We start from the raw sequence: 27,129 nt of genomic DNA on the forward strand, positions 1-27,129 counted from the left end.
AGTGGTGAACCGGGCCCGAGCGCGTAGGGAGGCCGAGTTAGCCACACAGCATCAGGCTCGGCAGCTCACGCCGGTTCGTCCAACCATCTCGATCGAATCTGGTGTTACTTCTAGTTCTTTGGGGGTGCCTTGACTTATCCCCGCTTTACGCAACATGCGCCTGCCCAAGGATTTCAAAGGCCCGCGCAAGGTACCAAATTACACGGCGAGTCAACCTCCAGAGACATGGGTGGAGAGCTATGAGATGGCCATGGAGATGCTTGATATGGATGACACGACGTGTGCGAAATACTTCACCATGATTCTTGAAGGAACGACCCATACTTGGTTAAAAAGCTTGCCAGCTAATTCTATCAGTTCATGGGCCCAATTACGAGCCCGGTTTATCAGCAATTTCAAGGATACCTGTAAACAGCCTATGTCGATAGTGGACTTAGCTGCATGCGTCCAGGAGGAAGGAGAATCAACGACTCATTGGGTGCGCCGGGTTTCACAAGTGTTGCACTTCTCAGACCGCATCAACACTGACACCGCAGTATTAACCCTAGAAGGCAACTGCCGGTTTGGGCCCCTGAAGTTGAAATTAGGATGGATGAAGCGTCATTGCATCGACATGGGGACCCTCATGGCCGCTTTGGTGAAATATGCTGATTCTGATAGTACCAAGGATCCCGAATCTGATGATGACAAGACAGGGAAAGGGAAGAAGAACAACAGCTCCAAAGGTCAGCAGCATCACTGGGCAGGCAATGGCGGAGGAGGCAAGCGTAAAGCGGATGGTAACATGGACTTTGTGGCTAATACCAACGCACAGGACAATGGCCAGCGACGCAAGGGTAGGACGAAAAATCGTAATGGAGCACCCAACCCTAACCCAAACCGCCTAAACTATCTGCTAAGCCAGCCCTGTCCAAGGCATGGGACGAAGGAGGAGCCAGCAAACCACCTTTGGAAGGATTGCTTTATTATGCAGGAGTTCAGGAATTCTAATAATTTCCGGTATTATCACGAATCTGGCGGTGGCTCAGGGTCCGGGCCGGGTTACGGTGGAGGAAGTTCCGGTTCAAGATTTAATGGTAATCCGGGCGGACATAATGGTCAAAATAGTCAGAACAACCAGGGTGGTTACAACCAACAGCAGCAACAGTCAGGTTACCAGAGCAACCCAAAGCAGTTGAGTAGTGGGCAGTACCATGTCTTTACCACTAGCTTGGACAAGCGAGACCGGAAGGTTCAGAGGCGGGCAGTCAACTCTGTTGAACCGGCCATACCCCGTTATCTACATTGGTCTGAACAGCCAATCATATGGAGCAGAGAGGATCACCCACCGCAGGTCGATAATCCGGGTCAGTTGGCTCTGGTGGTGGCGCCTCAGGTGGGAGGTTATAAGTTCACCAAGGTGCTCATGGATGGAGGGAGCAGCATTAACATCCTGTACTATGAGACCTTCCATCGTATGGGACTAACAGATAAGAATCTCAAACCGTCTAATACAGTATTCCACGGTGTAGTGCCTGGCAGATCAGCATATCCCGTTGGTAAGATAGCTCTCGAAGTGGCCTTTGGGAATGATCATGATTCCAGGTCGGAGACATTGACGTTTGAAGTGGTGAAAATCCAAAGTCCATATCATGCCCTGTTTGGGCGACCGGCATACGCCAAGTTTATGGCTCGGCCCTGTTATGTGTATTTGCAGCTCAAGATGTCGGGTCACAAGGTGACAATAACGGCTCACGGAAGCCGCAAAATCGCTTTGGAATGCGAGGAAGGAGATGCGGCTTATGCAGAGTCGGTTTGTGCCACCGAGGAGTTGAAGTACTATAAAGACAATGTTGATCCGGCGGACATGACTCCGTTGAAGAAGCCAACTACGGAGCATGATCCGGCCCTGAAGTTCAAATCAGAAGCAGAAACTAAGCTTGTTGACTTCGTACCTGGCGATTCGTCCAAGCAGTTCAGCATCAGTGCCAACTTGGATCCGAAATAGGAAAGCGTGCTCATCGAGTTCATCCGTGAGAATCAGGACATTTTTGCATGGAAGCCCTCCGACATGCCAGGTGTACCGAGGCAACTCGCTGAGCACACACTTAATGTGGATCCTAAATATAAACCGGTGAAATAGTTCCTCCGCCGGTTTAACGAAGGAAGACGCAAGGCGATTGGAGAAGAGGTAGCCAGGCTCTTAGCAGCTGGCTTTATTGTTGTAGTTTTTCACCCCGAGTGGCTTGCCAATCCGGTGCTGGTCCTCAAGAAAAACGGCACCTGGCGCATGTGTGTGGATTACACAGATCTTAATAAAGCTTGTCCAGCAGATCCTTTTGCCCTCCCCCGTATTGATCAAATTATTGATGCTACGGCGGGTTGTGAGCGTTTAAGTTTTTTGGATGCGTATTCTGGCTATCATCAGATCAAAATGGCAGTTAAGGACCAGGAGAAGACAACATTTATAACTCCCTTTGGAGCCTTCTGCTATGTGTCTATGCCCTTCGGGCTCAAGAGTGCCCAGGCAACTTACCAACGGTGTGTACAAAATTGTCTTCACAAGCAGATTGGCCGTAATGTACATGCTTACGTGGATGATATCATGGTTAAATCCAGGGAGAAGGAGACTCTGATTGATGATTTGAAGGAAACCTTTGATAACCTGAGAACATACAAGATGATGCTTAATCCGGACAAGTGTGTCTTTGGTGTACCGGCGGGCAAGCTATTGGGTTTTCTAGTGTCCAACAGGGGAATTGAGGCTAATCCGAAGAAGATCACGGCTATCACCTCCCTGGCTAAACCAAAGTGTATCAACGATGTTCAATGCCTGGCAGGCCGGATTGCTGCGCTAAGCCGGTTTATCAGTCGCCTGGGTGAGAAGGCAATCCCTTTGTATCAGATGTTGAAAAAGACGGATCAGTTTGTCTGGAGTTCTGCTGCTGATGAAGCATTTGAGGACTTAAAGCGGCAACTGGCCAATCCGCCTGTGCTCGCCGCTCCCGTTGACAAGGAGCCGTTACTGCTATATGTTGCTGCTAATGTTTGGGCCGTCAGTGTAGCTATTGTGGTGGAGCGAAAGGAGGCAGGTAAGGAGCATCCGGTTCAACGTCCGAGTTGCTCATTGAGTCCAAGCAAAGGTATCCGCATTGGCAGAAGCTGGTGTATGGAGTTTTTATGGCAAGCCGGAAGCTTAAACAATATTTCCAAGGGCACTCAATTTCGGTGGTCAGTTCTGCTCCTTTGGGAGATATCGTCCAGAACCGGGAAGCAACTAGCCGGATTGCAAAGTGGGCCATAGAGCTGGGGCCGTACGGTTTGAAGTATGTGCCTCGGACAGCGGTTAAGTCTCAAGCACTTGTTGATTTCATCAATGATTGGACGAAAATGCAAGCACCTGAAGAAAAGCCGGATCATACATATTGGACCATCCATTTTGACGGATCCAGGCAGTTGGAAGGCTCTAGGGCTGGAGTCGTATTAACTTCCCCACGAGGTGATAAGTTTTGTTATGTTCTCCGTTTAATGTTCCCTTGTACTAACAATGCAGCTGAGTATGAAGCCTTGCTCCATGGTCTCCGGATGGCTAAGGAGATGAATCTAAGTCGAGTTAAGTGCTTCGGTGACTCGGACCTTGTGGCTCAGCAAGTGTCTAGAACTTGGGACTCCAAGGACCCACTCATGGAAGCATATCGTCGTGAGGTGGATACTGTCGCAGGTTATTTCAAAGGCTATCAGGTGGACCACGTGGACCGGCGGAAAAATGAAGCGGCAGACTCTTTAAGCCGGCTGGGCTCTCAGCGCAAACCGGTCCCACCCAATGTTTTTCTGGATGTGCTGCACAACCCGTCGGTCAAGATCCCTGGTGAAGAGGATTTGGCTATTCCTGATCCGGAGGCTCAATTGGTGGTGGCTCTTCATGTTATTCCAGATTGGACGCTTCCTTACCTGGCGTACAAGAACCGGGGTGTGCTGCCAGAGGATGAGATTCTAGTCCGGCAGATAATCCAGCGATCCAAATCCATGGCTATCATCAACAGCGAGTTGCATCATTGCAGTATATCAGGAGCTTTTCAACGCTGCGTGTCTCCTGAAGAAGGCCGTGAAATTTTGCGTGAAATCCACGAAGGAGATTGTGGTCACCATGCCGGTTCAAAGTCTCTGGTGGCTAAAGCGTTTCGCCATGGTTTTTATTGGTTAACTGCTCATGCTGATGCGGAGGATCTGGTCAGACGATGTGATGGTTGCCAAAGGTTTTCAAGGCGTGCTCATGTACCGGCTCAAGAATTTAGAATGATTCCTATTACTTGGCCGTTTGCGACTTGGGGGCTGGATATGGTTGGGCCTTTCAAAAGGTCCAAAGATAAGAAGACCCACCTCCCGGTGGCGCTTGACAAGTTTACAAAGTGGGTGGAGCCAGAACCTGTTAGCAAGTGTGATGCGGCCACGGCGGTTCAGTTCATCATAAAGGTGATTTTCCGGTTTGGCTTTCCGCACAGTATTATCACAGATAATGGTACCAATTTGTCCAAAGGTGCTATGAAGGTGTTCTGTGAACGGGAGCACATCCGGCTCAACGTTTCATCAGTGGCACATCCACAGTCCAATGGTCAAGCAGAAAGAGCTAATCAAGAGATCTTGAGAGGCATCAAGCCCCGGCTCACGGTTCCTTTGCAGAGAACGCCGGGTTGTTGGGTAGAGGAATTACCATCTGTGTTATGGAGCATCAATACAACACCCAACAGATCAACAGGATACACACCGTTCTTCATGGTTTATGGAGCGGAGGCGGTTCTCCCCAGTGATATCCGTCATGATTCACCTCGTGTCACGGCTTATATTGAAGCGGACAACAAGACAGCACGGCAAGATGCTTTGGACCGGTTGGATGAAGAGCGTGACATCGCAGCCGCCCGATCGGCGATTTACTAGCAGGATCTTCGTCGTTATCACGGTCCCCGGGTCAGAACCAGAGCCTTTTAGGAAGGAGATTTGGTGCTTCGGCTCATCCAAGATCAGACTGATATGCATAAGCTATCCCCACCTTGGGAGGGGCCTTTCATGGCCAGCAAGAATCTGCACAATGGGTCGTACTATCTGATCGATATTCGAGAGCATAAGGACTCACGTACATCAGAGGAGGAGACTAACAGGCCGTGGAATATAGCTCATCTTCGGCCTTACTATACCTGAGCCATTGGCTATACTTATGTACATATTACGACAATGTATATATTATGATTAAATATAATAAATCGGAACCTCAGCTAAAGCGGGGTATCTGTTCTTTTACATCATGTGAGGTTACACGGAGTTGCTCTAAAGCGGCCTCCGGTTTACCCCTTGAGTTCGCTTTGCTAAAAGCATCGTGTTATATCACTTGGAGGATTGGTCGTGTCTGAACCAATACCATGCCTCTTGATAGGCGAGAGCCACCAGATCACTTGGGGACTTGGTCATGTCTGAACCAGTCATGCCTCTTGATCGGCCTAAGGCTACATAATCACTTGGGGGCTTGGTCGAACCGGAACCATGACCATGCCATTTGGTCGGCATAAATGCCACAGAATCACTTGGGGACCTGGCTGACTAGAACCATAGTTACACCTAACGGGAGCTTGGTCGTGTTTGGCCATGGTAACGCCATTTGATCAGCTTAAATAAACCTTTTTTGACAAACGTTTTTGTCGTTGCTTTTGCTTCACACTTTTCTTTGAAGGTTTTTTTTTGCTTTTCATTGTATTTTTTAAACCGACAAAGTTTTTTAACCAATCAATTGACGGAACACAGTTCACGTCAATCCGGAGACTATTTGTCCGGTTTGATCCTTGTTGTTAACATCCTCTTATGGAGTAACACGGTGTTTATTATAACCCGGCACGGTTTACATGGTAAACCAGCGTCATATATATATACAGGAGCTGTTATCTCCTCCAACAGTGTGGGTTTGCAAAACTCCGCTTCAAGGTTGGCCAAGCCAACTTCACACTCAACAATGGCAGGTATTATGTATCTCAAAAATTTGATCATATACTTAAAATTTTGTTTTGGATGTTTTGATTTCATATATACAGACATCATATTCCGCCTGACGGTACAACCGCGGTGGCACTTGACGAATTTCTTATTTCAGAAAGTGTTTTGGAAAGTTCATTACCACAGGAAGAACAAGTTATGCACGAAGGCATATCAACATCAAAGGTATCAGCTAGCCTATTACAAGGCAACATGGTGCCCATAATAATATAATTGTTTTTCACAAAGGAGAGGCAGTTTTAAAACCGGCTTCTGGTTCAAGCTTGGCCACCAGCCTGGCCTAATGGTTGTGGGTCATCTTGCGCCACTTCAGCTTCCGTTTCTCTACCCAGTGGCTGGAAATCCACAGTTGTCCAGTCGATTCCCATTAATGCTTGAAAAACAGCTTCATCATGGATCAGCAATGACAGGTCAATATCGGGAGCGTAAGTATGCTTATAGATTGGAGGGATCAGATTTTCCGATTCATGGATTGGTGCAGCTATTCGCTTGTTCTGACTGTCATATTGGGCTTGATAATGAGACAAGTCTGCTTCCTCAGCCAGTTGACAAGCTAGCGGACGTACCTCCCGGTTTATTGCTCGCAGATCTGCTTTGCCAAATTCTGACCCATCTTCCTTCAAGCTGGGATAGCCCTGAGCCGCTTCAATAGGATCAAAATCCGGCACCCAGGCTTTTGCCCGGATTAATGCATTGATTGCACCGATTCGAGCAGCAGATTTCTTCAGCTCTTCAACCCGGGCAGGAAGCACCAACAGTTTCATCAGAGTATCTTGAATCAAAGTGGGCGCCGGTTTGTTATGAGATGCGGTACAGATGATCCACTGGGCACCAGTATACAATTGTTCAACCAATGTATAGGCGGCTTTTAGTTTCTTCCACACATCTGAACCCAAGTGATCAATGCGTGTCCCTGAAATACCATAAAGGGTTAATAAACCGGCGACTCTGTCAGAAGGCAGAGCCAATTCAGAAGGCAAACTGGCTTAACAAAGATAGCAGTAGTCATGGCATGCATGTGCCGCTCTATGCTGGTCAGTTCATCCGCCACTGGTTTTAGTGCAGCCTCGGCATCCTCTGCTCGTTTGATCAAAGCAGACTTTTCAGTGGCCCAATCCGCCCGCTTCTTCTTGAAGCTCTCCTTAAGCTGTTCCATGGCGCTTAAAGCGCTGGCCAATTCCTCTTTTGCTTTGGAGGTTTCAGCCTGTTGGGTTTTTAGGTTTTCTTGGAGATCGGTGACTTGGTTTTCTTTCGTCTTCAGCTCCGCCTGCATGCATACAGATATATGCTTCAACAAATCGGTATAAGGATTCAAGTACCAATCACATAACAAATTATGCACTTAGCACTTGGGGGCTAATGCATATTCGGTCTTCATCTTTGAATTGCTTACAAAGTCCCAAGATCAATACAAGTATTCAACTTGGCACTTGGGGGCTAATGGCTATTTGCTCGTATATATTCTGATGCGGCAATTTCAATTACTTAAAGTACCGGTTTAACTACGTTAAGTTGAACCGGCCCTTGGGGGCTACATCAGCAAACTTCAAAGCATCAAGATTTATATTGGTAAGTCCCAGTTTGAAAGAATATAACAAACCGGCCCTTGGGGGCTAGGAGAGTCAGCAAGAATGGAAGCATACAAGCAGGAAGGAGCATATGGAAGTTACCTCATATTTCTCTTTCATCATATTAACCAGACCGGCTTCATATTCGCGACTGGTATACAACCGGTTCAGATAGCCGGAATGGATATCTTGGGCGTTCAGAGCAGCATAAGTCGTCAGATCAGCGTTCCACTTGCCTTTGCCAAAGGCAGCAAATTCTTCCTTGGCAGAATGTTTGGATAAAGCGACAGGATTGCTTGGCTCAGTATGGCCAGTGCCAGTAATGACAACCTCATCATCCTGGGTACCGCCGGTTTGCACTGGGGCTGTTGGCTTGTTAGTAGGTTTTGCTGGACCGGTGGAACTTTCAATCCGGATGGGACCTGTGGGCTGATTGACAGGACCTAAGGCGTCAGTAGGTCTCTCATCAGCAATAATATCATCGTCCTGCTGCGGTGGATCGTTGGGTATATCCTCAGGAATAGCCGCTTCAAGATTGGGTGTCTTGCCTGGTTCAAGAATGACATCTTCTTCGGCCGCTTTGTCCAGGCAGGCCTTCTTGCTTGGCCTAGGTTTGGCCCTGAGAAGAATAACAAAATCAAATACATCATATGTTCTAAGGCAATGTACTGCAAACATCACAATAAGTATAGCTTACCCAAGCACCGTTTTGAGCGGTGGGAGCTGTGTAGTCGATGACTCGCCAGAAGATGAGTGGGAAGTAACCTGGTAATCGGAGTCAGACGGATTAAGAGGTTGACAAAAGCAGCCCACTTTAGGATAAGCACTGACAAGCAAATTAGAGACCTCGGAATGGCGTTTCCGAACCGGACTGTTCGGTAAACCGGCGGAGGTAACTACCTGGCTGCTGTGCCGGGTGGTGCGGCGAGCTTCGTGTTGATTGGTCTTCATAAGAAGTTTAGGATCCAAATAAGCAAGAGGATGAGAAAATTTAACTTTCCGGTTTTCCTGACGGATTTTTTGTGAAGGCAAAGTTTCTGAATCGAAAGATAGAATAATTACCTCTGCAACATCCGCGTGGCTGGCTTCGGCATCATCCTGACAAATATCATTATCAATAAGACGCATGAAAAATAAACCAAGTGAGTCAAGCTCTACCTCAAAGTCCATATTGTCCACCTCATCATCAGGGGCCAGATTAGAAGATGCAGTGGTTCTTTTCCTGTGGGCAGTCTTCTTCACAACTTTAATCTTTTGCCGGGTTGCTCTTTCCGGTTTGTCGGGTTTTTCTGGTTTCTCCTGCGGCAGTTTTTTGCTGCAAAACGGATTATCGCCCTGATTATGCAGACACTGATATTAAAAACAATGATCAGACATATCAATTACAGATTCAGCAAAGAGAAAAATCAAAATCTTACAGCTGGCGGTTTGTTGGTGGCACAGAAGGGAAGCAGGCCGGTTCTAGCGCAGACGTGTTCAGGTTCATTCAGTATCTTATGCACGGCCTCTGTGATTTCTTCACCGGAGAGCTGGAGTTTTGAATGTCGCAGTGGGTCATCAACACTGTCGGTATACTCGCACATCAAACTGGAGCACTGACTAAGGGGCAGTATGCTCCATGATATCCAACAGCGAGCGAGATCAACCCCTGTTAAACCGTTGGCCATAAAGGCTCTGAGCTTTGACAGCTGGGGAGCATATTTGCTTCTCTCCTGGGCAGTCAATCTTTGAGGAAAAGGGTGTGTATTGCTGAGCCGCTCTGGACGAAAGCCAGGCAAGGGATTCTCACCAGCAGGGGAGGTGTCTTTGCAGTAGAACCATGTCTGATTCCACTCCTTGGGGTGACTGTGTAGCTTGGCGTGAGGGTATGTGACCTCTTTCCTTTCCTGAATCGCCATGCCACCCAACTCCGTATTAGAGCCATCAGTAAACTCAGTACGGCGGTTTAGATGGAAAAGATCTCTGAACAATTCCACTGTGGGCTCCTCTTGAAAGAACACCTCATAGAGCACTTGGAAGTGGCACATATTTTTAACAGAGTTGGGGCCAGTGTCTTGCGGATGGAGTTGGAAATCGGCTAAAACATCCTGGTAAAATTTGGAACCGAGCGGCTTAAAGCCCCGGGCTAAGTGATCTACGAAAACAACAACCTCTCCTTCTCGAGGTGTGGGAGGGCATTCTTTGCCAGGAGGCCTCCAATGGATGGTATCTTTGCTGCCTAAAGCGCCAATCAGGACTAAATCGTCCAGTTGATCCTCTGTGACGCGAGAAGGAACCCAATTGCACTCATATACTTGCTTGGCCATGATGGAATCTACAAGGTAGAAGATCCCGGTTCAAAAATGCATTTGATCAAGGTACCTTGGTATGGGCACTGTTAAACCGGAGACAGAACTATCTGAACCGGAGTTTCATGAAGCAACCAATATCTGGCGGTTCAACAAGGGGACTAATGGCATATACCGGTTTGGAAAATTTTCTATAAGGTTAAACCGCATGATCTAAGCATTGAAAAGCTGAGATTGCGGATGGACAAGTACGGACAAACAGGTTTCACAAGATTTCTTTACAGCATTGGATCTGAAGCAAGTTCAGAGAAGAGATAAATACTTAGAGGTTCAAAGGAGCAGTACCGAACCAATGAGCAAAATGTTCATATAGACCCATGGTTTGAGATGCATAAGTAAAGGCGAAGGTCAAACAACTATCATTGCACAGAATAAAGATTTGCGAATTCATCTAAAAATCTATTGTATGAGCAAGAGGCAGACGATGAACACTGAAGAACTGCAAAACCCTAGGCCAGATCCGCGGGGGAAAAGATAAAAGATTTACCGGAACTGAGGAAGATGTGGAAGGTTGCCGCGATGTTCTGGTGCGCTCAGGTTGATGCAGCAGCCAAGGATGAGGCAGAGGTCGACGGCGGCGGCGGAGCTCCGAGGCTGGTGATGCGAGGAAGATGAAGAAGGCACGGAAGGAGAAAAGAAATGACCCTTCGGTCCTATTTATAAGGCGAAAGAACATGAGTCAGGCGCGACAATCAAGGGGCCACAAAACGGAGCTGTCGCCTCGACTTCCGCCGATCTATTAAACAAAGAAGCATAATGGATAGCTTCGTTATGACAGGTGACGTCACTCCGGTTTACAGCAATCAGAGAAGATGACATCATGGCGGTTTACCAATTTATAAGAAGATGTTGAAGATGAAGCTTTTATTAAAGGATTGACATGAACCCGTTCAAATCAATCTGGGGCCTAATGTTGGGGATATTACTACTGGGCATAAACTGGCCTATCTGGGCCGGATTAACTTCATCAGTAGTTAAGTAAGTTAAAGCCCAAGAAGCCAGAGGAGGGCTCAAGGCCCATGGTCTACTCAAGGCCTGCAGCCATAAACCGGCATTAGTAGTTAACCTGTATTGTAAGTTAGGAATAAGAAGAGACCAAACCGGACACATCTATAAGCCGGTATTGGGACTCCGTAAGCCGACGAGAGTCACCCGTGTATATAAGGGGACGACCCGGCGGTGGTTCAAGGACAACAGACAACAACTCAAGACATAGGCGAAGCTTGTTTGCTCCCTAGTCATCGAAACCCCATCAATTCCATCACAACTAGACGTAGGCTTTTACCTTCATCGAAGGGGCCGAACTAGTATAAACTCTCTTGCGTCCTTGTGTCCGCTTTAACCCCTTCAAGCTAACCCGTCGCGATGGCTCCACGACTAAGTCCTTTCTCTAGGACATCTGCCGCGACAAAACCACGACAGGTACGGGGAACCATGTTTTTGGGACGCGCCTGTCTGGAATATGGGAAAGTTACAAACTTATCCCCCATTTCAAATTTGGACGTCTCGTCGGTTGGGGATAGGATGGTAATCTCGCATCTCCCAAATATTTGCCGGTAACTATTTTGGGCGATGAGAGGGTGTTTTGCCGCCCACGGTTGGCGCCCATGGTGTATGAACGGGGCTGACCGGTAGGGCGGTTGTGTCACGTCTGATGGAAGTTACACATCTGCCCCTATTTAAAATATTAGCCTACATCTATTTCAGACGAGGAGAGGGTGTTTTGCCGCCCACCGTGTATGAATGGGGAGTGGAGGGAGAAACAGAGGTCTTTCGGACGAGCTTGAATCAAATGAGTTTTGCCGCCCATGTTTGATGCCCACCATGTCGGAATGGCTCAGAGGCGGTCGTGTCACGTCTAATTGAAGTTACTAACCTACCCCTATTTAGAGCAGTGGAAATCGGGCCAATGGATTATCCGTGTAATGGGTAGACAGTAATTTCCATCTCCCAAACACTTGGCTTTAGGCAGCCGATGTGGGAGTGGACATTTTGATGTTTCTTTCGAATTTTGGAACAATAAGCATCCACGTTTACCCTGGCAACTAAATTCGAATCCATTTTTTATTCCTATATGAATCTTTATTAATCATTCTATGTGTTTTTATATATCTTCAAAAGGACGACAAAGATGTATTCCACTGTCATATATGAATATGCTTTACAAATGCCGATACTCAAATTCAGAAACTAGAATCCAGTTTAAGGTGAATTCGAATATTTGGAACACTTCATGTCCAACTCAAATGTCACACGCAGCATAATGTGTACTCCCATTTAGATATGTACACAAGCGATGTATCAAGATTCAAATACCAAGTCAATCAACCAAGAATGTACGGAACTAACAGACATATAAACACTTATAGAGTATATGGATCAATAATATCAACTAACATACATAAGCCAGGCCGCTGTACTTTTTTTGGCTACAACAGCATCCTTTTTTTAGCCAGCATCTTGGCCCTTTCCGATGCGTGCCACTTATGGTCCATCTATACTACTATTGCTGAATGCGCATTCAACCCAATTGGCATATTTGTAGGTCTGGCACAACAATCCAAATGAAATGTCTCCGAGTCTTATCAATTAATAAAGACTTGTGCTCAAATAAAATTACAAACAAAAAACAAAAAAACAATTATTACATGATCTCTAAAACAAATGGTTTGATTGATTACATGAACAGACAACACAAAGGTTATTCAACTATGGAAAGAACATTTCACCTATGATTTTGTAGGCACCCCGACTCATAAGTCGAGATCACCGAATGCACGTGTACAGTGATCCCAGAGATCAATGCTCACTGAACACACAGAAGCTGAATAACAAGAGTCTTACATCCATACATACCGTTTTACACAAGTAGGACCATTATGGTCAAGTCTTGAGTGTATCATCGCAGCGGAAATCTTCAATAACAACTTGGACCCATGCCATCTGCCTTAACCCTACAGGCATTCTGACTGGGAAGCGTCCTAGCTCGCATGTTCGTCACCAAGGTACTCTTCAATATATGATGTTCTTTCATGCCTGGCCAATAAAATAACCAGTGGTAAGCCAATGAGTACTTTGAATGTACTCGCAAGCAACCCATGTTTTGGTTCAAGATACAAAAATGCATGACATAGGCAGATTTCTTCGCAGAAAGCTAGTTTTGAGTGCAATGGCATGTTCAACAACTTCTAAGACATGCATCAGGAGAATTCAATTAACCATGAGGACAGGTTACAGATATCAACATAAATAGAGTGGGCATCAACCCAACTCAATCATGTCAAGTCCTTTGACTTGACCCAAGTAGTTCTTCCCACACACTGGTTTGTAAACAAGTGGACGTAGCCCAAAAGCGGTTACCCAACTGTCCTTGACCGTGGACACGGCTATTCGAATAGTTTTACACTCTGCAGAGGTTGCACTCTTTACCCACAAGATCCGGGGAACTTCCGTGTCATCCACGACCCGCGGTACCTCAAGTACCCGGGGTAAGCACCCGATCACTATCTTTCCCTAGACGACACTAACATGGAGTCCACTCGATTGGTAGTAACCCCCGTGCCCAACATTTCACAACCTAAAATTGTGGAGCCTCGCTCCCATATTCATCACATACCACTGGCACGGGGTACCAACGGTGTGTCCGGTGCCCCATAAAAATGTTCTTGGCCGCCCTACCTGGCACGACCCCGTCCCGAGAGAGAGCACCAACTCTCCCCCGTCACTAGTAATGCGGGCTCCAAGGTAGTATCGGCCTAGGTAATCAATAATGCCCTTCCCCATATAAGGGTAGAGTGGTTGCACATGTAAGGTTGGAATAACGGTCGCAACTTAAACCAGTCCATTTTTAAAAGCAACACACACACTTGCCTCGGTACACCACTTCGTCATCAAGCGGTTACCCATCTCATTATCTCCCTCGGGCATAAGTGGCACCCGACGGGGTTTTCGAGAAGTCCTTTGAAAATACTTTGTCTCCATCACCATGCATATTCCCGTCCCATTTGCGTAGCCACTACTATAGCATCCTATCTACTCCCACCGGCATAACCCTCATAAGGAGGTAGGGTCATGCACAATGCAAGTATCAACAAGGAAGTAACGGAGGCAAACCATCAAAGTGGTTCCACCTCATCATGATTCCGTTGCAACAACAATATGATGCTATATGTCATGCATAAAAAGGGTTTCATAGACATGGTCAAAGGGCTGCTTGCCTGGTTCATCAGAGTTTTCAAGTCTTCTAGTCCATGTCCGAGTATTCCGTCTACTTCGTCAACTAACGTCGGAAACAATCGCAATAAGCAACACAACAAGGCAACAATAAAAGTGCTCTAAAAATGTGAGTTGGACTTTTCTAGGATACCTCTGGTCATATGAGGAATGACCAAAGTGATTTCAATGGAATTGGATAAGTGAATATTTTGGAACATTTCAATATGAGGGATATAAGGGATTTGAATGGATCTGCAAGTTGTCTACAGAATGCCTTTTTATAAAAATGAGTAAAAGTACCCATTAAATCAGGCATGATTTTAGAAACATTTAGAAATTGGTTTCACTGGATTTGGAGTTAAATGAATAATCTATGGATTTTTGAAGTGGACTTATGTGGATAAATGACCTATGTAATGTATCCAGTGAACAACGAGCACAGTAAAAATGTTCAATATGGTGCATTAAATAGATCTAGATGTATGGAGTCTCTGGAAATTTGAATAATAAAATTTGGACTTGAAATGAGGTCTCTGGAAAAGTTTGAATCTTGCTGAAAAAGAAAAAGTAAATGGAAATACCTAATAGGCCAAATTCCAACGGCGGCAGCACACACTGGGCGGGATTTAACAGCGGGGCGCAACTGGGCCGGCCCAGTGGCTTGGCCACGCGGGCGACAGGGCAACACAGGAAACGTCTTCCCGGAAGTGCGCCTTCGCCTGGGGGAGGCGGATTTCCCCTATCCGTCTCCACTTAAACGGGGCGGGGCCCCTCCCGTTAGTGGCTCGGCCATGCTGGCCGGCCGACAGGCGGGGCCCGCTAGCAGGTTCGTCCTCCACCTCCCGCGCGGGCGCGTTGTGAGACAGAGAAGGTGTTCGACGCCGGTCGCCGGCGCTACAAGGCGTCTCTGGCGATGCTCTGCCCACCGGCATGCTCAGGGGACCCGGCCGCGTCCAACTGTGGGTGTCAAGGTCGCCCAGGGGCACCGGGTCGAGCAGGGTGCTGGCTGCGGCGGACGAGGCCGGCGGTGAGATCCGGGCATGACGAGGCAGGCACGGGGAGGAAGGACATATGTGCGGGCGAGGATCCTTGGGGCTATGGGTGTCCTATGGTATGGTTCAAGGGGAAGGAGAGGGTCGGGACGATGCGAATTTTGGGGATGGACGGCGGCTCGGCTCCAGCCATGGGAAGCGATGGAGAGGCTCCGGAGAGGAGGAGAGGGGTCTGGGAGAGTGTTTGGGGGCGGTGAGTTGAATGGTGACCTCGAAGGGGGTCAGAAGGGACATATACGGCGAGGCCGAGGTGCACCATGAGCAGAGCTCACAGCCGCGGCCCGGGGCATCGCCAGAGGCCAAACGGGCGCTCTGGTGCGTGTCTGGGGTGCTCGTGGGCATGGTCCATGGCTCTCTTAGGGGAGAGGAGAAGCAGAGCGAGCTCGAGGAGGTCCCGCATGAGTGCGGCGACTGGCGGACGCGGGCGATGCTCGGGCACGCGTGTCAGAGGTCGCCGGAGAGAGAAGGAGGAGGGGGCCGACCGTCTTGCGTGTCCCGGACGCCGAGGTGGCCTCGGGGGACACAAGGGGAAGGCCCTAGGTGGTCAAAAGCCTTGGGCAGGACGCGGCTACAGTGCCCTGATGCACTGTAGCGCGCTCCAGAGCACGCATATGCCTGGCATTGGCATCTTTTCGGCGCCCAGGGCGTGTCCACTAGTGTTTAGGGGGTCAGGGGAGGAGTAAACAAAGGGGTGGTGGCCTTGGATGCCCTGGTGACCCAATGGGAGAGAGGTGGGGTTGAGAGAGAGAGGGAAATGGGCTGTCCAGAGAGAGAAAGTGGGGTTTTACCCCTCCAATAATTGAGCTGTGGATTTTCCATTGTTACTGGAGGTGGAAGGGGACTAGGAGGGGCTGTGGTAAAACTTTGAGCCCATGGAGATTAGTGGAAGGGGTCAAAATGGTGTTTTTGGAAAAGTGGCAGAAGGTGTATGATAATGGTTTGGGCCAGCAGATGATTTCCAACTGCCACGAGACTCCACAGGGTGAAATGACACATATGATTAGGGCCTTCCACCAATTTGGAGCTTATTTGGGCAAAGTTGCCAAAGCAACTTTTGTAAACCCTAAAAATTAGCAGAAATGAACTTGTGTAGATCTAGTTGAGCAAATCACTTCCCCTTGATGAACCACTTGGTGTAGTGGCCTCATTTAGTCATGTTAACATGCTCACAAAAGTAGGGGTCAAGGAGAGAAAGTTGGTAGCACAAAGTTGTTCAAATTTGATTCTGGTCAGAGAGGGTTTTGGGGCACTTTGAGCAAGATAACATTCTCTCCAACTTGTGACATTTGGTCCAGATGAATAATTAGACCATTTGAGCATGTTCACAAGGTTTGAGAACATTTGGATATGTTTGGAAATGTAAAGTTGCTCAAACTTCAAAATGGACAGAAATGGTTTTGAGGAGATTTCATGGGGTTATACTATTCTCCATGACATGATACTTGGCATGATCAACAAACATGTCATATGTGACATGCTGGAATTTTCTTGGAATTTTTGGGCAATATTTCCTTTGTAAATATTTCAAAAGCTTGAAATATCCAGAAAGGGTTTTTGAAGGATTTGACCAATATTTTGAACATGACCATATGTTGAAACTCTTATATATGGACAATATATGTCCACTGAGTTTCCCTAAGTTTTTCCCAAATATTTTTATAGCATTAAAATAATTTTAACCTATTAAAGACCATTTCTGGCCTAAAGAACAATCCTTTAAATAAAATAGGAAAATAACTTCTAAAATTATATTTTTGTGGTTTTTGGTAGTCCTATACCTAATAGGAGTCAAACATACTCTTTTAAAGATTTTTCATAACCCAAATCAAGTACTTGCAGTGCAAACCTCAATTCAGGGGTTTTTGGAAAACTAAATTTAGAAAATACTTTTTGGCCAAATTATTTTTGTAAGAAATTATTTTTATGTCCTATACACATGGCATGATCATTGGTTCAAGAGTTTGGAGCAAGGATATGAAGTATAGGAGTTGGAGGATTTATTTGATTTTTAGAGCACTTGCAAACAGCAGTCAAACATTCAATCAAAGCAAAGACAAAACGCCCAAAGTTTTTGTCAAACCACATTTTATCATGATTTATTAGCTTAAGTGTTGTGGCCTGAAAATCAGGGTGTGACAGACCTACCCCCTTACAAGAATCTCGTCCCCGAGATTCCCAGACTAGGCGTGGAAAGGAGTACGGACACTTGGATCTGGGGTAGTCTTCACGTCCTCATAATGCTTCTACTTCTGAGTGGTGCACCTTTGAACCTTGAAGTACTTAATGGTGTGTCTTTATGTATGACGTTCTGCTTGATCCAGGTTGCTAACGGGGTTTTCGCGTAGGTCAGGTTGGGCTGGGGATCGATGGCTCGATGGTCGATGCCCTCGTAGAGATCGGGCTAGTTAGGAAGTTGAAAACACTTCTGGGGGTGTCTCGCGTGGAAAACGTTGTGCACAGTGGGTAACTCATGTGGCAACTCCAGCTGGTAACTGTCTTCTCTTCGTCTCGTAGTGATCTCAGAAGGGGTTGTTAAATCTTGGAGTGATCTCGAAGGGGGCCGTTGAATCTTGGTGTGAGCTTCACTTTGACATGAAAATGTTGGGTTCCTTTAAGAGAGGTGGCTTGTAGATACACCTTGTCTTGAACGTGGAGGTTTACTTCTTGATGATGGTGGTTGGTGTAGTTCTTCCTTCTTGACATGGCGGTCTTCAAATGTTGTCTAACCAGCTGAACGGCTCTTCTTTCGTTTCCAGGTAGACAAGTATGTAACTAAAGATGACAACCAACTTGTCCAAGTACTTCATGAAGACTTGTTCATGAGGTACATAAAGTAGGATGGGGGTATTGGTGGTGGTCACTGTTGAGTATGGTCCAAGGTGTTCTCGATCTAGAGTCAAGACCCATGGTCATGATCCGACCAGGTTGTAGCTTGGTAGGGCTTGAGGGTTTCAAGGATTCTAGGGTGCGAGTGAACGTTTATCATCTTATCCTTGAGCACAGTTTCTCACAGGCCAATTGTTCTATCTAGTCCTTTAAACAAATAACCTTATACCACCGAAAGCATCAACTCTTGTAGGTCAGCTCCAATCATCCTCATGCTATTATTATCCTCATGGTTCCTGAGAAGAGGTCTAACAAGATCATACATGTGAACTATCCCCAAACTCATATCTATGCAAAAATCCATGGGTAGAACGTACAAGCTGCTAAGCTTGAATTAAACACCATGATCCAAGTGCTCAGCCTATTCTTCCAAGGTCCAAGATAGTGCATCTCTATCCTAAGGAAACATGTCGCATGCCACTCCAAGATCTTGTTTCCTCCCTATGGATCAACTCCAAAAAGCCCATTCACTTCTATCAACCACTACACAATCCATTATTTCTACAAATCCAACGACTATGCTGGTGTTCCACATGATCTCCTAAAGTCCCTATAATCCCCAAATACTTGAAAGGGCTATATCTACTATAGTAAGTCCACCAATTTCGATTATCATGATCAAGTAAACTCCAAGATCAAGCTCATACAGATCCCTAGATAAACTCCGATAATTAATCCAATCTCCTAGTTTATCGCCCACCGAGAAACATGGTACCACGATCAAGATTATCAGTCTGAATCGAATTTACTCCGAACCATATAGACTTACTCAGCATCTATACTCAACTAGAATCACCTACTTAAATCCAAATCTCATTTCCAACGAGAATTTCTATATGTCTCCCCCAAGTCATTATCATAACAACTATCTCCTATCAATATCATTTGATCAAGTCAAATCCTTGCACCTCCAAGAATTTCAGCTTGCAAACACAATTATCCTACCAAATCCAATTTACTCAGGGGTAATGAGAGTCATGCTACTCTATTAATTGACCCCACCAAGTTCATCTACCAACATGAAAGCCTTATAATCCTCCGAAGAGTCTCAAATAATTCCTCAAGGTCACTGATATAAACTCATCAAGTCATTTGTCCTCCATTCCTATATCCTCAAACTGGTCTTCCCTATGGCATCGTTAGTTCTGGTGCTATATTAGGATGATAATATTCTCATTCACTATGTCCACTAGTTCCATAATGAACCCAGTGATGTGCAAGGTTTACAGAGGCTTAACTGGTTCTCTTGCAATTCTATGGGTTAAGCACATGGTTAAGGACTCGAGCTGGGGTATCTCGTGAAGTCTCGAAGGGTCTAGGAATGGGTTTCTAGTCTGGGGGGTTAAACATAACTCTACGGGGTTATACTTGGTCGAGGAGGCTATAGAAAAGTTCTTCGGTGCTAGTTGGTTGTCGAAGTAGAATCCATGGTGTACCTTATCTTGCCGGTCTTCAGTTGAGGAGAGAGATGAGAGGGAAAATAGCATAGAGGAGGGGAATGCCAAAAAGGGGGTTCTAAGTGCAAACAAACAAGTGCCGGAAGGGCCAAACACAACCAACAACATAAGGCAGGTGATATAGTCGTGTACTTGTTGCCTAGGGCAAGAGTGCGACTTATATCAAAACACAAACAAATAAAAACAAGCAACACACAATCATGGTTCTATTCGAACCATCATACAGACTCGACTGCGCATAGGTGGTACACGACTCATCCTACCCTAGGGGTTCTCGGATTCAGTAGTCATGCTTTGCTCCGTGCCTCGTGCAGTCTTCTGGGTTTTCCTCAGGTGTTGCTACATCTCTTGTAGTTGTTCGATGAAACAATCCGGGTTGAGCCTGAAGATTCTTCAACAACTTCTCACCTGTGAAGTGATGGGGTGAAGGTGGCTCCTCGTAGCAGGCATTGACTTGGTCTTCTGTTGTCTTCTTAATCATGACGATCCCTTTTTGTCTTCTAATGCAATGACATTATCAAGGCATAGTAGAGGTCCAACATGTCGGTTACGTTGATGACAACATCGACACCAAGAGCGGGGGATGAGGAGAACCGTTTTCCTGCTCACTGTAGTGAGGCGGACCAAATGGCGAGGTTCTCATCCACCGGTGGTTGCCGATATAACAATGGTAGTGACAAGATTACTCTATTAGCGATGTATATCATGATCTTGCATGCCCTATGCCCTAATCATCGTAGGCCAAGGTTGCATCATCTTGGGGCAGTGTCGAGGGTGTCACCATCTTCTGAGTCTTGATGACCTCATTTCTCGAGGATCTATCTTATGTTGGTGTCGTCTTGTCGTGGTGTTGCCAAGCTTGTGTTCAGAGGATGTGGGTGAATGTCTAGCAAGGCATATTCCTCCTAGATCATCCACGAGCATTACAAGGAATCTAGTGGTCAGGGGCATAAGGGTTCTAGCGACCATACGTTTTGAAGGGGAATAGATCAATAAAGAAAGTATACCTTAGTTTTCAAAAAAAACTGAGAAGGGAAGAGAAGTATAGCTAGTTTTGAAAACTGGTAATAGTTTTGGAAATAGTTTTATCCCTAACTAACGACCATGCTAACTAAGGCTTCCTACAGTCAGGATGGCTCTGATACCAGCTCTGTAGGGACCCCGACTCATAAGTCGAGATCACCGAATGCACATATACAGTGATCCCAGAGATCAATGCTCACTGAACACACATAAGCTGAATAACAAGAGTCTTACATCCATACATACCATTTTACAAAAGTAGGACCATTATGGTCAAGTCTTGAGTGTATCATCGCAGCGGAAATCTTCAATAACAACTTGGACCCATGCCATCTGCCTTAACCCTACAGGCATTCTGACTGGGAAGCGTCCTAGCTCGCATGTTCGTCACCAAGGTACTCTTCAATATATCATGTTATATCATGTTCTTTCATGCCTGGCCAATAAAATAACCAGTGGCAAGCCAATGAGTACTTTGAATGTACTCGCAAGCAACCCATGTTTTGGTTCAAGATACAACAATGCATGACATAGGCAGATTTTTTTTGTAGAAAGCTAGTTTTGAGTGCAATGACATGTTCAACAACTTATAAGACATGCATCAGGAGAATTCAATTAACCATGAGGACATGTTATAGATATCAACATAAATAGAGTGGGCATGAACCCAACTCAATCATGTCAAGTCCTTTGACTTGACCCAAGTAGTTCTTCCCACACACTAGTTTGTAAACAAGTGGACGTAGCCCAAGAGCGGTTACCCAACGGTCCTTGACTGTGGACACGGCTATTCGAATAGTTTTACACTCTGCAGAGGTTGCACACTTTACCCACAAGATCTGAGGAACTTCCTTGTCATCCACGACCTGCGGTACCTCAAGTACCCGGGGTAAGCACCCGATCACTATCTTTCCCTAGATGACACTAACATGGAGTCCACTCGATTGGTAGTAACCCCTATGCCCAACATTTCACAACTTAAAATTGTGGAGCCTCGGTCCCATATTCATCACATACCACTGGCACGGGGTACCAACGGTGTGTCTGGTGCCGCACAAAAATGTTCTTGGCCGCCCTACCTGGCACGACCCCGTCCCGAGAGAGAGCACCAACTCTCCCCCGTCACTAGTAATGCGGGCCCCAAGCTAGTATCGGCCTAGGTAATCAATAATGCCCCTTCCCATATAAGGGTAGAGTGGTTGCGCATGTAAGGTTGGAATAACGGTCGCAACTTAAACCAATCCGTTTTTAAAAGCAACACACACACTTGCCTCGGTACACCACTTCGTCATCAAGCGGTTACCCATCTCATTATCTCCCTCGGGCATAAGTGGCACCCGACGGGGTTTTTGAAAAGTCCTTTGAAAATACTTTGTCTCCATCACCATGCATATTCCTGTCCCATTTGCGTAGCCACTACTATAGCATCCTATCTACTCCCACCGGCATAACCCTCATAAGGAGGAAGGGTCATGCACAATGCAAGTATCAACGAGGAAGTAACGGAGGCAAACCATCAAAGTGGTTCCACCTCATCTTGATTCCGTTGCAACAACAATATGATGCTATATGTCATGCATAAAAAGGGTTTCATAGACATGGTCAAAGGGCTGCTTGCCTGGTTCATCAGAGTCTTCAAGTCCTCTAGTCCATCTCCTAGTATTCCGTCTACTTCGTCAACTAACGTCGGAAACAATCGCAATAAGCAACACAACAAGGAAAAAATAAAAGTGCTCTAAAAATGTGAGTTGGACTTTTCTAGGATACCTTTGGTCATATGAGGAATGACCAAAGTGATTTCAATGGAATTGGATAAGTGAATATTTTGGAACATTTCAATATGAGGGATATAAGGGATTTGAATGGATCTGCAAGTTGTCTACAGAATGCCTTTTTATAAAAATGAGTAAAAGTACCCATTAAATCAGGAATGATTTTAGAAACATTTAGAAATTGGTTTCACTGGATTTGGAGTTCAAATGAATAATCTATGGATTTTTGAAGTGGACTTATGTGGATAAATGACCTATGTAATGTATCCAGTGAACAACGAGCACAGTAAAAATGTTCAATATGGCGCATTAAATAGATCTAGATATATGGAGTCTCTTGAAATTTGAATAATAAAATTTGGACTTGAAATGAGGTCTCTGGAAAAGTTTGAATCTTGCTGAAAAAGAAAAAGTAAATGGAAATACCTAATAGGCCAAATTCCAGCGGCGGCAGAGCGCACTGGGTGGGATTTAACGGCGGGGCGCAACTGGGCCGGCCCAGTGGCTCGGCCACGCGGGCGACAGGGCGACGCCGGAAGCATCTTCCCGGAAGTGCGCCTTCGCCTGGGGGAGGCGGATTTCCCCTATCCGTCTCCACTTAAACGGGGTGGGGCCCCTCCCGTCAGTGGCTCGGCCATGCTGGCCGGCCGACAGGCGGGGCCCGCTAGCAGGTTCGTCCTCCACCTCCCGCGCGGGCGCGTTGTGAGACAGAGAAGGTGTTCGACGCTGGTCGCCGGCGCTACAAGGCGTCTCTGGCGATGCTCTGCCCACCGGCATGCTCAGGGGACCCGGCCGCGTCCAACTGTGGGTGTCAAGGTCGCCCAGGGGCACCGGGTCGAGCAGGGTGCTGGCCGCGCCGGACGAGGCCGGCGGTGAGATCCGGGCACGACAAGGCAGGCACGGGGAGGAAGGACATATGTGCGGGTGAGGATCCTTGGGGCTATGGGTGTCCTATGGTATGGTTCAAGGGGAAGGAGAGGGTCGGGACGATGCGAATTTTGGGGATGGACGGCGGCTCGGCTCCGGCCATGGGAAGCGATGGAGCGGCTCCAGAGAGGAGGAGAGGGGTCTGGGAGAGTGTTTGGGGGCGGTGAGTTGAATGGTGACCTCGAAGGGGGTCAGGAGGGACATATACGGCGAGGCCGAGGTGCACCATGAGCGGAGCTCACAGCCGTGGCCCGGGGCATTGCCAGAGGCCAAACGGGCGCTCTGGTGCGTGCCTGGGGTGCTCGTGGGCATGGTCCATGGCTCTCTTAGGGGAGAGGAGAAGCAGAGTGAGCTCGAGGAGGTCCCGCACGAGTGCGGCGACTGGCGGACGCGGGCGACGCTCGGGCACGCGTGTCAAAGGTCGCCGGAGAGAGAAGAAGGAGGGGGCCGACCGTCTTGCGTGTCCCGGACGCCGAGGTGGCCTCGGGGGACACAAGGGGAAGGCCCTAGGTGGTCAAAAGCCTTGGGCAGGACGCGGCTATAGTGCCCCGATGCACTGTAGCGCGCTCCAGAGCACGCATATGCCTGGCATTGGCATCTTTTCGGCGCCCAGGGCATGGCCACTAGTGTCTAGGGGGTCAGGGGAGGAGTAAACAAAGGGGTGGTGGCCTTGGATGCCCTGGTGACCCAATGGGAGAGAGGTGGGGTTGAGAGAGAGAGGGAAATGGGTTGTCCAGAGAGAGAAAGTGGGGTTTTACCCCTCCAATAATTGAGCTGCGGATTTTCCATTGTTACTGGAGTTGGAAGGGGACTAGGAGGGGCTGTGGTAAAACTTTGAGCCCATGGAGATTAGTGGAAGGGGTCAAAATGGTGTTTCTGGAAAAGTGGCAGAAGGTGTTTGATAATGGTTTGGGCCAGCAGATGATTTCCAACTGCCACGAGACTCCACAGGGTGAAATGGCACATATGATTAGGGCCTTCCACCAATTTGGAGCTTATTTGGGCAAAGTTGCCAAAGCAACTTTTGTAAACCCTAGAAATTAGCAGAAATGAACTTGTGTAGATCTAGTTGAGAAAATCACTTCCCCTTGATGAACCACTTGGTGTAGTGGCCTCATTTGGTCATGTTAACATGCTCACAAAAGTAGGGGTCAAGGAGGGAAAGTTGGTAGCACAAAGTTGTTCAAATTTGATTCTGGTCAGAGAGGGTTTTGGGGCACTTTGAGCAAGATAACATTCTCTCCAACTTGTGACATTTGGTCTAGATGAATAATTAGACCATTTGAGCATGTTCACAAGGTTTGAGAACATTTGGATATGTTTGGAAATGTAAAGTTGCTCAAACTACAAAATGGACAGAAATGGTTTTGAGGAGATTTCATGGGGTTATACTATTCTCCATGACATGATACTTGGCATGATCAACAAACATGTCATATGTGACATGCTAGAATTTTCTTGGAATTTTTGGGCAATATTTCCTTTGTAAATATTTCAAAAGCTTGAAATATCCAGAAAGGGTTTTTGAAGGATTTGACCAATATTTTGAACATGACCATATGTTGAAACTCTTATATATGGACAATATATGTCCATGAGTATCCCTAAGTTTTTCCCAAATATTTTTATAGCATTAAAATAATTTTAACCTATTAAAGACCATTTCTGGCCTAAAGAACAATCCTTTAGACAAAATAGGAAAATAACTTCTAAAATTATATTTTTGTGCTTTTTGGTAGTCCTATACCTAATAGGAGTCAAACATACTCTTTTAAAGATTTTTCATAACCCAAATCAAGTACTTGCAGTGCAAACCTCAATTCAGGGGTTTTTGGAAAACTAAATTTAGAAAATACTTTTTGGCCAAATTATTTTTGTAAGAAATTATTTTTATGTCCTATACACATGGCATGATCATTGGTTCAAGAGTTTGGAGCAAGGAGATGAAGTATAGGAGTTGGAGGGTTTATTTGATTTTTAGAGCACTTGCAAACAGCAGTCAAACATTCAATCAAAGCAAAGACAAAACACCCAAAAGTTTTTGTCAAACCACATTTTATCATGATTTATTAGCTTAAGTGTTGTGGCCTGAAAATTAGGGTGTGACAGATTTACCCCCTTACAAGAATCTCGTCCCCGAGATTCCCAGACTAGGCGCGGAAAGGAGTACGGAAGCAGAATCTCTTTCTACCACTAGTTTAGCCTCTAGAGCATCTCTAAAGGTAGAAGCAGAATCTCTTTCTACCACTAGTTTAGCCTCGAGAGCATCAGCAGTTGGAAATTCATAATGCACGATTGGGCCAGTACCACTGCTGTGGGATGATGCAACATCCATGGGGACCTAGCTCTTTGATCTTGGCCTAACCTGTTTTGCCATTAAAGTTCCGATTGGATTCAGAAAAGTTGAAGTTAGCAAAACATCTCAACTGGGAGTTATAATAGCAAACCAGTTAAACAAACAAGGAATTAAATAGTTTCAGTTGGATGCTGAAAAGTAGTTATTAACATCATTGTAACCCGCTGTTGCAGCAGCATAGCAGTTAAACAAAAAAGTAGATATTTAAGTTAAGGCAAACAGGTAATTCTTAACAGTAAGTATCAGACACATAGATAGGCGCAGTCTACAATATGATTAACAGGCTGTGCCATTATGTAATCAGTAGCAAACTAAATTAAGCCAAGCAACGTAATTGAACAATTTTGCAATAAGTGGCTAACTAAAATTCCGAGAAGCAGGTAACTAAACTTATGCTAGTTCTTTGTACAGGCACACTGCAACTTATTTTTCGCTTACAAGGTTGTATGAAGGAGTCCATGGCATCAATTGCTTGGATACGCAGTCCCAATACTTCTTTCTTCCCACACTACATGGGTAAGTCGAATGGTTAATCTGGTAAGATGGTGCGTCCTTGATATGTTATATGAGGACGTGTAGTCAGACTAGTTGTAGCCAAACAAATCACACTGGCTTTTACTGTATATTTCATGCGATTACTTTTGGCATATCGAGATCTAAGCAATCTACAATAGGATGAAAAGACTGGCATCCTTCACATTATTGGCGAACTCAGTTCATAGAAACAAGCAATTCAATCATTCTATGGGTAAATCAAAAGCGCCACTGGAATATTTTTCACTATCCAATCATACATGCAAAAAGCGGCGACGCCACCATAGGGGCTGGTATGGGCGGCCGCCTGAGGTGGCTGGAAAGTGTGCACCTAGTTTGAGTCGTCTAGGTTCGCCCATGCTAATTTTGTTCGTCCCAACGCACGAGCAGGCAATGTAAAAAATGAAGAAAAATGTTTCAATTTGGATGGGCCAATAACATAAGTGCAAGGCATGCCCTATAGCAGGCTCGCGGCCCAAATGAGCGCCTCCCATATCGATCGACAGCAGGAAAAATCCCAATTCATTCGCTCCAGCCTCCAGTCTGGTTCACTCCTAACCTAGCCGCCGCTGGACAGACCGACACAACACTTCCTCGTGCCCTTGGAGGGAGGTCGCCGGGCTTCAAGCAAACGAAAGGACAAGAAGATGAAGATCCAACCCTGGGTGTAGCCTGCGTGGGAGGCAGCGGCGGCAGCACGGGCATGGCATCGAGCTTGCGCAAACGGACAGTCGCAGCTTGCAAGAGTAGCATGCGCAACGAGCAGGTACATCACATCCCTGATTATATCTAATTCAACTCTTCAATTTCTGTCCAATAGTTAAACCTGACGGTGTTGTAAAACTGCTTGTATGTAGGGAATCTATGAGAAAATGAAACCAATTTCTACTTATTTTATAACTCCCCCAATCAATACTGAACTGACTGAATCTGATGTATCTAATCAAGTTTCCGGTGCAAACATACAATCTCA

Source organism: Triticum urartu, chromosome 5A, assembly GCF_056163025.1.
Source record: "Triticum urartu cultivar PI428250 chromosome 5A, HENAU_Tu73, whole genome shotgun sequence".
Classification (NCBI taxonomy): domain Eukaryota; kingdom Viridiplantae; phylum Streptophyta; class Magnoliopsida; order Poales; family Poaceae; genus Triticum; species Triticum urartu.